At 43.1% G+C, this 7,646-nt stretch overlaps 1 long non-coding RNA gene across 1 annotated transcript; it reads right to left on the bottom strand.

The window, feature by feature from the left end:
• Positions 1-3,519: 3,519 nt before the first annotated feature.
• LOC135440393 (uncharacterized) lies at positions 3,520-4,526 on the bottom strand. Its single transcript, XR_010438291.1, has 2 exons — positions 4,383-4,526; positions 3,520-4,318 (listed from the first exon to the last, which is right to left on the bottom strand). It is a non-coding gene; the product is annotated as an uncharacterized LOC135440393 (long non-coding RNA).
• Positions 4,527-7,646: the final 3,120 nt, after the last annotated feature.

Raw genomic sequence — 7,646 nt, 5'->3', positions numbered from 1 at the left:
ATGATACGGTAAAAATCGTAATTTAATAGTTTTAGCTATTTCTAAATTGTTGGGATGTGACTTTAAAGTCGGTGTAGGGACCAAGCTTTTTCTTCGGTCCACAGGTACAAAGTTCGTATGGGAATTAATTAGATTTTTGGGGGCATCCGACTGCTGCTGGATGCACCCTTCTGTTGGTTTTCCGAAGCTTTACGGATACAGTTTTGGCACTGGGGCTTATAAATGTTGGGTGCCCCGCATCCGTAACAAAATATACGGCGGTCAGCAAGGCAATTTTCCCACAGATGCCCTTGCTCTTCGCAGTTCCAACATTTAAGGTTGGTATGACATCTACGAATTGCTGCGATGTCAAAGTTTGTATCTTCTGAATTTTCTACCTCCGGTTCATTAAAAGACTCTTCTAGTCCATATACTTGGCGACGGCCAATAGTCCTGGATTTATTCATACCATCAGTGCGACAACTGAGCTCATGAACTAAATTCTCGTTCATTTGGACCAATCTACGTAGATGGCCAACTGAACTTATTGGCTGGTATAGCAGTTTATGTCGGGTTTCGGGTAATAAATTATTTTTTAAAATTTCGATTAACTCCTCCTCGTCAATTTTAATTGCAAATTTATCGATCAGTGACGCTACAGCGTCATGGAACGACACAAATGATTCCCCAGGGTTTTGCTTTCTAGCTCTTACCAGTTCTTTGCTCATAAAATCGGAGCGATAATCTTTGTACTGATGGCGAAGTGCAGTACAAAATTCAGTCCAGACTATGTGGTCTACCTGCTTGTGGTACCGCCAGTACCAGTCACGGGCTTTGCCTAAAAATAGCACATGTAAGTGCTTACAGAGACCCATAAAGTCGCTGTCTAAAGTTTCATCAGTCAATGTTTTGACTCTATATAGAAATTCTTCTACCCCTAATCCTTCGGTAGACCCATCAAAATGAAGATTCCATTTTTGCATGGTGTCAGCAATTTTTCCATTTCGGAATGACGAACTACTAGGCGACACCGGGATCGGGGTTGGCAACACTCTTGGAAAGGGTGGTGCTTGTATTTGCAGTGATGACATAACGCGAGTGATTGATTGTTCGATCATCTCCTGAATTATCCTATAGTCCACTCCCAGATTTTGGCGGGTATTATTGGACTGAGTGGGTCTTCCTCTTCTTCTTACACCAGGAGCTGGTCGTGCAGGAGCGATTTCAGGTGGATTCGTGCTATTGCTAGCGTCGAGTCCTGATTGTGGTACATCACTAACATCTAATAACCTTGCTGTTGGATTCTCGCCACTCTGGGTCGGACCAGGATTAAGCGATTTTGCTAGACTGCGCGTTACCGTTCTCCCTATGTTCGTAGGTGGAGGTGGAGCAGATTGTTTTCCTCTCGGCGAGCAATCTCCAACAACTAATTTAATTGAGGCTGGATCAATCACAGCACTACAACTGGGACATTTAGCATGGTTTACCAACCAACCTTCCAAGCAAAGTTTGTGGAAAACATGCCTACAAGGGGTGCAATAGCAAGACTGTGTATTGTCCATTACTAACTGGCATAGAACACAGTGGTTATCAGCTGTCTCTGACGACGGCTGTACATTTTGTGGGCTGCGTAAAGGCAACATGATTCATTCATATTTTCCTGATTCGTGACATTGGTTTGGTAACATAATAAAGTAGAAGTTATTTTTTTTTTTTTTTTTTTTTTTAATTACGAAATATAATCGCCTCAATGAAAGTAGGTAATTTATCTGGTTTATTGAAACTACTTTAGAAAGCGGTTTGTAACATTCAACATTTTAATCTAGTCAGAAATGTTCGGCAAGGATATGCAAAGCAGCATATGGCCAAGTTCCGGGCAACATTCTAACTATCTTTGATAGTATCGTTAATACAAAACCATTCAATCTAACTTTATAACTTTTGGCTCCACGAAGACTGAGATTTACTTAACCATCAACAAGCTATCAAGTAGCAATCAGTACTGATATCTTAGCAAAATATGCAGTATTCTAAAATTGCATTTGAAAGTATTTCTACCTAAGCAAACCTAATCTGTTGTTTCTCCAAAATTATAAGAAAGAAAACGAGCAAATGTATGGGACCGATTGTATAGCTGGTGTTAATAACTATAGTCGTGTTTATATATAGGCACTCAACAATATAGTAAGGTCAGATTCTCGGCATAATTCAAGCTCTGAATTGTAAGCATCGTAGTCCTAATTACTATTTTGTATACTACCAGTATCTGCGCATGCGGAAGATAGACTAAGCCAGTCTCATCGACGTCAGCGTGCGTGGACAATAATATAAAGACTCATTTTTTTTTTTATATATTCAACCTCGGGCCCCATGATTGGGCGCCAAAAATTTATGTAGCATGTACTGTGGTGAAGCTACTCTAGCAATACATATCGGGTAGCAACGGTGACGGCGGTTGGCAGCCAATCTTCACAAAATAATTCGGGAAGTATTCACCGAGGCTCCTCGTGGTTGAGTTAGCATGGCAGGGCGGGATCCTCTTGCTCCCTAGCTCTTTCGGGTGGGGGGGTTCTTTTTGCCATGTCTCGACCTGCATACACAATTTTATTTTAGGATCCCTACAGAATCTAAATTGAAGACCGATACTCCGAAGAAACAAAATCTCAAACAGGCATAACTTAACGAGCACTAAAAGTGCCAATACAATGGTGATAGCTTTCATTAGGGCACATATATTCCGTAGAGGCGAAGTCTTGGATGTAAGCTGACTCTCGCGTTCGATACCCTCCCAGCCATGATCTTCAGCGTTTAAGGTTTTGAAGATCCCAAAAAAAACATTCTTCTACGACATTATATCACCATGTCACCAGGAAAGAAAACTTAGCAATTCATATTCAAAATCCGTAATTAATATTTATTATAAACAAAAGCATTATTCAATGAAATTTAATCCTTCCGTTAGATAATCTGTATCTTAGTACAAGTGGCATTAATGATTCAACAATAATTCAGTAACTAAAACTAGTCAGTTAATATTTTTACAATGGCTCAAAAATTCTTCAAAAATAATTCATTTCATAAACTATTCAGTTAATATTTTTTCTTATTGCGCAAAATTAAAAAAATAAATCTCAAAATTTCGCTAAAGTGCATTTAATAATTATAGAATAAGGCTAGGCAATGAAAAGGAATGACATTAGTAACTTGAATTAAAGTGTAATCGGCAAAAGCAAAAAATGTATTATAATAGAGTCAATATCATTGTAGTTGATGGTTAATTATATGGTCGAAAAAAATATGGGCAACAGAAGGTTAAGCTCGAAGCGCATGGGCAAATCGGAGCGCAGCGCAACCAGCTGATCAGTGAATACAATTATACATATTTGTGTACATAGATTTGATTCCGTTAAAAATCTTTTCTTTTATGTTGCTTCTGTTTCAGCTAATATTTGAGAGGGGGGTAGGTAGAATCAAAGATGATAAGCATTCACCAGACTGACACGGCCATAAACATATTGATCGGAGCTAAAGCGTAATGCGAAACAGAAAGTCGTAAAAAGCTCAGCAGGTGCGCATGTCAGCTTGGCTGTGCTTATCTGTGCCAAAATAAGAAAATATAATCAAAACAAAAGGTACAGACTTACATGTATTCCTCGATGAAAGGCCTTCCAGCGGAGAGTTTGCAGCAAATTTTATTTTTTTTCTTTCATTTGATTTCTTTTGTCTTCTGTGGGGCTTTAAATTGTTTTGATTATTTATTATGGCACAGGAGAATTTTTAAATTGTGAGTACTTAAAAGATACTCTCCGAAATTAAGTGGGAAAAATTAAAAAAAATATAAAAAAAATTCAGAAATGACTTTGGACTCTACCCCAACAAGAAGGGGGATAAATTTACACTATTAATTCTTTCTATATATATAAAGATATACATATAGATGTAAATTTTGTTTTTTTTTTCACTGCACTTGCACGAGGTTTTTAGAGGGCCCTACTAAATGCACTTTCCGCAAACTTTTGGAAGTCTCTCACAAGATTTAATTAACTATTTTTTTACTAAAAACATTTAACAGCAATTTTCATGCATCTGCACGCTCCGGCCAACTTAATGGGCGATGTCATCTGGGCTTCTGATCAGCGGCGCGTCACTGGGGCCCAAAAGGCTACTCCCTCTTCCGGATTCCAGACTGTGGAAACGGCGCCTGCCCTTTCTTGCTGGCATGAGCAAGGAAATGGCAGCTGATCCGCAGTTGAGGCTGACGTCTATTTAATGGGGGCAGTAATGACATTGCCGTCCCAAGAAATTACAGTGCCGTCCAATGGGCACACGTGGCGGTTGCCTCAAAATAAGTGGGTTTTTATGTCAGAGACGGCGGCGGCAAGATTGATTCCTCCAAAAATTACTTTCGGCAGGCAGGCAAGAACTGGTTAAACTGTGACCAGATCTTGGCACAAAGAAATATATGCCGGTGAGGTGCTGGTGGCCGGGTGGCGTAGCGAAAGGTTATCATCAAACGAACAAAAAATTTATTTCGCCAATCGGTTACTTTTAGGGTTTTTCTTTTTTTTATTTTTTTGGTTTTTGGTTCAATTTAGTTGGAATTTAAATTAAACGAATTAAACGACTGATGCCCGAACTTGTTGCTTTTAGTTTAATATTTTGGTGGGGCTATGTCCGAACCGCCGTAGCCAGACCTTCGATGGTAAAGTAATTTTTGAAAAGAAGGGTTATATCCGGGACCTACAGGCTTATATAGGGTCTCAGAGCTTTTTTCTTTCCCGGATTAGATTGAAGATAGCTGCGCTGCCAACGTGCACGCAGGCGGTTTATAGCAGCGGCAGAATCATTCGCAGCTGACCATGACAGACAAAAGCTGATCGCTATAGCGTCGTTACACAAACGCAAGCTGTTAGGATCGCTTACGCGGTTTAATTTAAATAGGAAAACTGCGACCATTACAATATGGCGACTCAAACCGTAGTTTTCTTAAGCTACATAAAGTAACCACAAAATTACAGGGTAGCGGTTATTTGGAAATGCAGCATAATTTGCGGCATGAACAACCCGCCCCCTTGCAATACTATTGCAATTGGAGGTCCTTGAAAGGGAGGGTGGGTCAGGTGTCGTGCCGGGTATCACTGGCTGCAGGTTCCGGAGAGAACCCAACCGAACATGGTGTTTGCGCCACCGGCAGACCGTCTTGGCTGGGTACCAGACCCGGGCGGATTATTTGCGGATAAAGGTCCGCACCGAGCACCAAGGACACGGTGCTGGGCCGATGGAAGTCGGCATCCCCCAGGATAATGTTTATCAATTTTTTCTGGATTAACTTTCCCCGTTTCCTAGCAGCACCAATGCAGTAGGCAATACATTGATGCTCCTGCGCTGGAGGAGAGACGACAGCGTTGTAGCTGGTGCTGCAGAATCGGGGTGCGTCGAGAGGGGCGAGCTTCCTTCTTGGCCTTCTGCACCTTACCATTCGGGGCCAGCGGCACTGGGTGTGTACCTCGCTTCTTCTCCTCTCCCTTGATATGCAGCAAACTGTGGTGGTCCTTGCCACAGGACCGGCAACGATCATGCTGCGGCACGATGACCGTGAGTGCTCATGGACCAGGCAGTTGGGGCAGTACTTATTTTTCAGTAGTGCCCGTAGACGCTTCTTAGGGCTCAAGCTCAAGAAGCGTTGGCACTTCCGCAGTGCATGCACTCCCCGGCATACCCGGCATCTGTACGACCCCACCTCACGGGGCTGTTGGCTGATGTTGTCTGGGCGTGGAGCCATGTCGCTAAAGGAGGAAAAACAAAAAGCCTTTTTTTTTTAATTTAGTTTTGTAGACATAGAGGACAACACAGGTGTTAGTTGTGAGGTCTGTATCTACGGAATCGTGGTTTGAAGACAGTGTGATGAGGGAGATAGAAGTTATTGGAGTCGTTGCTAGGAGGGACTTGTTTCATGTGATCCAAGTCCAGGCAATCCTTGATCACGGAGTCGTACTGCTCTTTTAGAGGAGTGTTTCTCATTAAACGACCTTCGTTTCTCAGAAACTGAGCAAGTGCGATGGACCTTGAATGTCCCAAGTTGATGTGATCAGGATTCTTGAAGGGCGACGTAACTATGTATCTGCCAGTCTCATCCCTTTTGGTGGTGCGAGAAATTTGTGAGAAGGTCGTCCAAAAGTGGTTCGGGGCTGACTGAAATTCTTGTGGAAAAGGACGAAATTCTCGCGGCATTGGACTTAACTACTGGGCCAGTCAGGACCCAGCCGAAAATGGTCTCCATGCCCAGTAGCGAACCGCATATGTTGGATTGCGTGCCGCCGAGGAGGATTGACGGGATAATGTCTGCTCCTGATAGCACGTCAATCTGCGAGCTAGTGTGGAATGAGGGATCAGCCAATTGAATATTGGGTAGGTCCCTCAGAATGCTGTGTGGAAGTGGATGCGAGGGCAAATTGCCAACCAAATTGGCCAAAACGAAAGCAGAGGTTTCGATTTGGATCCTCGGTTTAGTAGGGGAGCCAATCTTGAAGTGCCAATCTGTTCGGACTGGATGGAAAGGATTGATTATATTGAAAAGTCGTTCGGAGATGAACGTCGCTTCCGATCCCGAATCGATGAGTGCACGTGCTGTGTAACAAGTGCCCAAATGGCAAATGTTGATAATAGCCGTGCTTAGGAGCACACCTTGTGTGTTTGTGGCAAAGTATAGCTCTGCACATTGGAGGTGGAAGTGGATTGCGAGCTACTTTGTAGCGAGGGAACTATTACAGAGGGGGCTGGAGGAGGGCTGTCACGATGCAAGAGGGTGTTGTGGCGACCCTTGCACGTGAAACAATTATGTTGACTCGTGCAATATTTTACCTAATGCCCTTTCGCGAAACATTTTAAGCTGAGTTTTTGCTGTTTGATGAAGTTAGACCTGCCACCAACAGACATCTGCAGAAAACGGGGGCACAAGCGCACTGGATGGTTCTCCTTTGAGAAAAGTTTGCAAGACTGACCCTTTACGCTCACCTTGGCTTCAAATGAGATAATTTTCTTTGTTGGGGGATCCTTTCGAACGGATCTGGAGTGGACCTCTGCACTTGTGCTCGGCTTCATGCCCTCTATCGCCTCTAGAGTGCGATAGCGTTCTAACAAGAACGAATTTAGGTCGTTCCACATCGGGATGTCAACCTTGTTTTTCAGCGACTGTTCCCACAGCTTGGGTAGTGTAAGCTTGGGTAGCTTGGAGGCGCATGATAAACTAGAAGGCAGTCCGAGTTCACAGTGTTATACGGGAATGCTCTAGAGCTGTCAAGCAACCTAGGATGTTGCTCTGTAGGTCTTTAATAGCAGCTCCTGATTCCTGCGAAACTGACTGGAGATTAAAGAGCACGTGAAGTTGGCTGTTAACCAACAGCCTTTTGTTCTCAAATCAATCTGTTAAGTCGCTCCACGCAGATGCGAAACCATCATTTGTGAGAGGAGACTTGGACACAAAATAGTTTTTCGACCTCAGTTAACCGTGGATTGGATATATAGACACCTGTGAAAAGGTCTCGGAAAAGGCCATTTCAAATACTCCCCATAAAAAATGTCAATCTCCACGGGAGGGAGACTGCAGCCTCTTGGCTGTTGACTGGGCGCAGGAGACGTGATCAGGGCGGTTGCGCTCTCTATTTCCT

This window comes from Drosophila montana, unplaced genomic scaffold, assembly GCF_035044405.1.
Source record: "Drosophila montana isolate Dmon_TW-CO22-7 unplaced genomic scaffold, ASM3504440v1 contig_968_1, whole genome shotgun sequence".
In the NCBI taxonomy this organism is placed as follows: domain Eukaryota; kingdom Metazoa; phylum Arthropoda; class Insecta; order Diptera; family Drosophilidae; genus Drosophila; species Drosophila montana.
The sequence above is the reverse complement of the archived record's forward strand: the minus strand, read 5'-3'. Positions and strand labels throughout refer to the sequence as shown.